General features: G+C 45.3%; 1 protein-coding gene across 1 annotated transcript in view; it reads left to right on the forward strand.

Moving 5' to 3' along the window:
• Positions 1-6,222, forward strand: part of ABCC1 (ATP binding cassette subfamily C member 1 (ABCC1 blood group)) — a 167,879-nt gene that overhangs the window by 22,585 nt on the left and 139,072 nt on the right. The gene's annotated exons all lie outside the window — the stretch shown is intronic.

The raw sequence follows: 6,222 nt of genomic DNA on the forward strand, positions 1-6,222 counted from the left end.
TGCAGTGGTGAATAAAGCAGGCATGGTCTTGCTTTATTACAGGTAGGGGAATTACAGATAGAAAGGAAAGAGAGACGGAGCTCAACAGAGAAATAGTTGAGCTAAATGCCAGACACTGTTCGAAGTGTTTTATAAGCGCTAATGACTTCATCCTTAAAACAACCCTATGAGGTCAGGATGGTGCTTATTTGTGTCTTATGGGTGGGGAAACTGAGGCAGGCAGTGTTGAAGTCACTGAGCTAGTAAATGGGGGAGCTGAAATTCAAACCCTCAACTCCAGAGTCTGGCTGGAACCCCTGCCCCATGTGGCCCCCTAAACATCCAGATGCTGACAGAAATTCACAGATTTTGGCCATCGTGAATAATGGGGGCAGGGGCAGGAGGGGTACTTTAGACCGTTGAGGCCTCTCTCTCTAAGCCGTTATTTTGAGGCAAGACTGGAAGGATGGGAAGGAGCTGGCCAGGCCAAGTGTACTCCAGGCTGTGACCAACCTGTGGGAGGCCCTGCGGTGGGAAGAAGCTGGGCAACTGTGGGGAGGCCCGTATGGCAGGAGCATCATAGCCCCAGGAGAGTGATGGGCTGAAGCTGGGCATGACCATGGCTTGCAGGGGTTGGTAGGGCTGATAAGATAATAGTTAATACAGGTAGTCCCTGACTTATGACGGCGTTCAGTTCCTATGGCTCCATTGTAAGTCAGTTCTGATGTAAAGTCGAATACCTCATTTTTTTTTTAAAAGTTTTCATTATTATTGGTATCTTTAACTCTGGCCTTTATTTGTCTTTGGGCGTTGGAAACATTACATCTCAAACTTACAGCTATAATGACATGAGCAAATGATGTGCTGCAGCATTGTAAGTAATACGTATTACTAAATATAATGTACAAAAAAAAAAGGACAGTGATAAGTGCGGTTAGTCATACTCGAATACTAACTCGAATTTGTGATCGTAAGTCAGGGACTACCTCTACTCATACGACGTACCCCTGGGTACTGTACAAAGTGCTTTCATTTAATCCTGAAAGTCCTATGAAGTCAGTAGACTTTTATCGTTCTCATTTTACAGATGCGGAAACGGAGGCCCAGAGAGGTTAAGTGATTTGCCCTAGGTCCCACAGCTCATACGCAGCAGAGCTGGAATTGAACCCTGACTGTTGCCCCCATGGTCCAGGCTCTCAAATGTGTCACCTTCCTTCCTCCATGATGGGAGGGTTCCCAGTTGCTGCCATAGGGGCCTGTTTTAAAATAGCTATTGTGGGCACTTCCCAGGTCAGTGGCAGTTGGATCTGGAAGGGTTGTCGATACCCAGGTGTGATAGGTGGACCTGGGCTGGGCCAGAGAGGTGTCTTTTCCAGCAGACTGTGCCAGATGACATTGGCCGATCCTGAAGAAAGAGTGAAAGTCTCCCAGGGGGCTTCAGCATTTTGGCACATGGCTTCTTGGGCTGTTGTTTTTACTCAAACAGTGATGATGATGACGACAACAACAACAACAAAAAAACAATAATAATACGGTAGAAGGAACAGCAGAAACTTAGCTCCCGACGGCTGCTCCGTCTCCCCAACATTGAGCGCCCATAGTCCAGGCCCAGCATTACCTCAGCCACACTGAGCAATGGGTGTTAATCTTTCAAAAGGGAAAGAGTGTAAAATGCACATGGAGAGCTGATCTCATAGAGGTGCAGTGACTTCCCCAAGGCCACCCGGCAGGAAGGGGTGGTACTCGGACTCGAGTCCAGGTCTACTGCTCCAGACCCTGTGCTCTTTTTTTAATTTTGTTGTTGTTGTTGGGAATATACAGAGCAAAATATACACCACTGAAACAGTTCCTACATGTACAGTTCAGTGACACTGATTACATTCTTTGAGTTGTGCAGCCATTCTCACCTTCCTTTCTGAGTTGTTCCTCCTCCATTAACATAAACTCACTGCCCCTTAAGCTTCCTATCTAATCTTTTGAGTTACTGTTGTCACTTTGATCCCAGGTAGATAGTTCTTTTTCTTTTTAAATAATACTGAGTTTTTGGTGAAAGCCTACACAGGGAGTTATGTTCTCATTTGACAGTTCCCACACAAGTTGTTCAGTGCTGTTAGTTACATTTACCACAGTGTGTCAACCTTCTCTTTAATTGTGCTCTGTTTGTTCCCTTTCCAGTACTCTAGTTTTCCTGCCCCCTTTTCTTCCTATGTTTGCGTTTGCCCTTTTATTGTCTCATCTTTGCTTTTGAGTAATTGTTGACCTTTTGGTCTCATACTGATGTTTTTTAAGTAGGGCACCTATCTTAGGGGTACTGGCCTTTATATTTTATGTGCCACTCTGCTGTTTCACTAAAAGGTGATTGATCTCAGGGCATAGGCTCGGTTCTAGGTTTAAAGAGTGTCTCAGGACAATAGTTTCAGTGAGTCCTCTGTTCTCTACTGTTGCAGTTTGCCTGGCTTTTTAAAAATAATAATAATAATAAAAATTTGAGTTTTGCTCCATATTTTTCTCCCCTTCTGCCCGTGACCAAGTATTGTGACCCCAGTAAGAATGGTCAGTAGTGATAGCTGGGCACCATCTATTTCTTGTGGTGCCAGGGTAGATGAGATTGTGGCTCACGTCGACTTGTTTCTTCTCTGAGCTTTTGGTTGCTTTCTTACTGTTTTGCTTCTGGCGGGTAGAGACCTGTAGTAGTTGTCCCTTAGATGGCCACTCGCAAGCATTTAAGACCCCAGACACTACTTACTTCGTTAGGATATAGATCATGATTTTTGTGAACTGTGTCATGCCGTTTGACTAGTTGTCCCAAGAGACTATGGTCCTGAGCCTTCAAACCCAGAAAACCAATCTTGGAAAATGTTTAGTCATGTCTGAGGAGTATCTGTGTTTATGTCTTCAGTGAATATATGTGCCTGCACCCACATATTTGTATTTATAGGTATCTATAGATAACGTCTACATATAGATAGTTCTTAAAAGAGCATAATGCTCAACAAAGCCTGTGCTCTTCATGACCGGGTCGTGGTTCCTCCCCATCTGGGTCGTGTTGCTGCCTGGCTAGGGTGAGGAGCGCAGAGAGAAGGTTTCAGTCTGGAGTTGAGGAACCTTGGGCTAGGGAAATGGACAAGCCAGTTACCCCTTGGGATGGAAAACTGGGAGCAGGGGCGTTTGAAGATGACAGAGCTTTTCCAGTTTCCTGTTCTTGACTGATAGTGAGATAAGGGGAAGGCAGAGAGTTTCCTTCTTGGTTTCACAATTCCTGGGAGTTTTTGCAGTGTATGGTGATGCAGCACTTTTCTAGTGGGAATCCTAAATCAAGTTTGCTTTTCCCTTGCTTAACTCTTTTCGGGGCCCCGCCTGTCCACCCAGCTGTATCTGTCACCCCACCCTTCCTGGCCCTTTGCTCCACTTCTTGATGTACTTCCACACCCTAAGCTTGCCCAGCAACTGTCTTTAATCCTGCTATGCGCCTTTCTTGGAATGCCGTTCTCTCCTGCCTCCACACTGGCACATCCTAATGTCTGGGCCCTCCTCAGAGCTCACCTCCTCCAGGAAGCCTGCCCTGATCTCCCAAGTGGAAATAATAATAATAACAGTGCTTCACTGATCGAGTAGTCACTGTTAGGTGCAGCAGTTCAGGTTTTCTGGCTCAGGAGCCAGCTGTCTGTTGGAGTCTACTGCTCCCACTTCCAGGCTGTGTGACTTTGGGCAAGTTGCTTTACCTCTCTGCCTGTCGTCTTCCTCTGCAAAATGTAAACAGCAGTGCTCAAAGATTTGGAGTGAAGATGAAATAATTTAATGTGTGAATTTAATCTTTACAATGACTCTGAAAAAGCAGATATTACCGTTCTTATCTTGCGAATGATGAAATTGAGGTCTGCCAGGCACGGTCACTGCCAGGCACAATCACTGCCCGAGGCCACATCAGTCTGGCCAGGGTGGCAGGGCCAGGGTGTGGACCAGAGCTATTGGCCTCCAGAACTCATGTTCTCAACCAGTTTGCTTCCGATGTGTTTGATTTGACCCAAGTGATTTTTGAAAAAATAGCACTGTTATTTAAAAGTGGAACATTTCATAGGAAATTCCAGATTATTAGCTTCTCTTAAACATGACAGAAGTCCTGGCATGCTGAATTCCCATTCCCACATGGCAGTAACTGGTTGGAGCTGGGGAGCGGCTCCCCTTTTTGACGGAGGCTGTGCTGCAGTTTGCCACAGTCCCCACCACTCCCTGTTGCCTTCTAGGCATTGAGACATTGGTAGTTACCATTTGTTTTTGTTTTGTGTTTCTTGTGATAGAGAACTCTTTCTTGTACCTTTATCCTTTAAGAATAATAGCTAACATTTTATCACACCTACTGGGGGCCCTGAAGCCCTGGTGGTGTAGTGGTTAAGAGCTCAGCTGCTAACCAAAAGGCTGGTGATTCGAATCTACCAGCTGCTCCTGGGAAACCCTATCAGGTGGTTCTACCCTGTCCTATAAGGTCACTATGAGTGGGAATCAACTTGATGGCGATGGATTTGGTTTTTGGCAGTGTTTTAAATAGATTAATTCATTTAATCCTGTAAAAATGGCATAGGGGTGGTGTCTGACCTTCTCTAACTTCACAAGGGGGAAGGAGAATCAAGATCAACAATCCAAGGCTGATTGCTATGAGGCCAAGGTCAGATATGCCTCCTCTCTGCCATCTTTACCGGTTCTGACACCAAGCATCCCTCCCATGGCGCTCTCTACTTCTCTGCTGAGTTCAATAATTCATTGCAGTGGCCACACAGAACTCACAGACCATGCTAGTCATTATGAGGTTTATTTGGGAAGTAACAGGTTACAATTCAGGCTCAGGAACACTCAGGATACAGTTCTTCCATGAGGACAGCCTCTCCCCAGCCGTGCTTGTAGGCATGCCTCTCCCTGCCCTTCTGGCCTCTGCCCAAAGTCATTCAGCTTTCTCTCTCCTTGGGCTGGGAAGCCCACCACGCCCTCTCCTGCTGCCAGTCTCTGCTACTGCTTCTCACTGTCTTCAGTGTTACGGCTCTCTCTCTCTTTGTCCGTCTCCTTGTTCCAGGAGCTTCTCAGCACAGGGATCCTGGGTCCAAAGGACGTGCTCTCTGCTCTTGGCTGTTGGTGGTGGTGGGATCCTCTCTTTTCTCTGGACTTGGCTTTATTTTAAGGCAAAACTGACCAATCCTCTTGTTGGGCCACAATTGCCTTATTTGCAGTCCCCCGCCCAATCACCTTGGTGGGAGTTACAAGACCATGACAATAAAGGCCACACAAAAGTGATCCATCGCACTGCAAATCCCCACAACAACCCTTTGAGGTCAGGGTGCTGGTTTTTTTTTTTTTCAATAACTTTATTGAGTTATAATTCTCATACCATAAAATTCACCCATCTAAAGTGTACAGCTCAGTGGTTTTTAATATATTCACGAGTTATGCAAACATCGTTGCAATCAATTTTAGAACATTTTTTGTCACCCACAAAAGAAACTCTGTACCCCTTAGCTGTCACCTTCCAATTCCCTCATCCTCCCTACCCTAGGCAGCCACTAACCTACTGTCTGTCTCTATGGATTTCTCTATTCTGGACATTTCATATACAGGTAAGTCCCCAACTTACGATGGAGTTCCCTTCTGACGATTCTGTAGTAAGTTGGTTCTGACAAAAGTTAAATACCTCTTTTTCTTTCTTAGTTTTCATTATTATCGCCTTTTATTATCAGTGTCTTTATAAATCTGATCCTTTTTTTAAATTATCTTTTTTTAAAAATTTTTTTATTGTTATAATTAAATGTTTACATTTCAAGTTAGTCTCCCATACAGAATTTTTTTTTTTTAAACATACATTGTTATGAGACCCCAACTGCTCACTCCATTCTGCGACAGCACACTCTTCCGCTCTGCCCCTGATTCCCCATGAACATTCAACCAGCTCCTAACTCTCTCTGCCATCCCCTCTCACCTCTGGACAGAAGCTGCCCCTTTGGTCTCTTGTATCTACTTGTCTAAGAGGCACATTCTTCACGAGTATCATTTTATGTCCCACAGTCCAGTCCAATCCCTGTCTGAAGAGTTGGGCTCGGAAATTGTTTTAGTTCTGGGGTGATGGAGAGACCAGGGGCCATGCTTTCTGGGGCACCTCCAGTCTTAGACCATTAAGTCTGGTCTTCTTACTAGAAATTGAGTTCTGCATCCCATCGTTCTACTGCTCCATCAGGGACCCTCTGTTGTGTTCCCTGTCAG

This window comes from Trichechus manatus, unplaced genomic scaffold, assembly GCF_000243295.1.
Source record: "Trichechus manatus latirostris isolate Lorelei unplaced genomic scaffold, TriManLat1.0 scaffold00024, whole genome shotgun sequence".
Taxonomy (NCBI): Eukaryota; Metazoa; Chordata; class Mammalia; order Sirenia; family Trichechidae; genus Trichechus; species Trichechus manatus.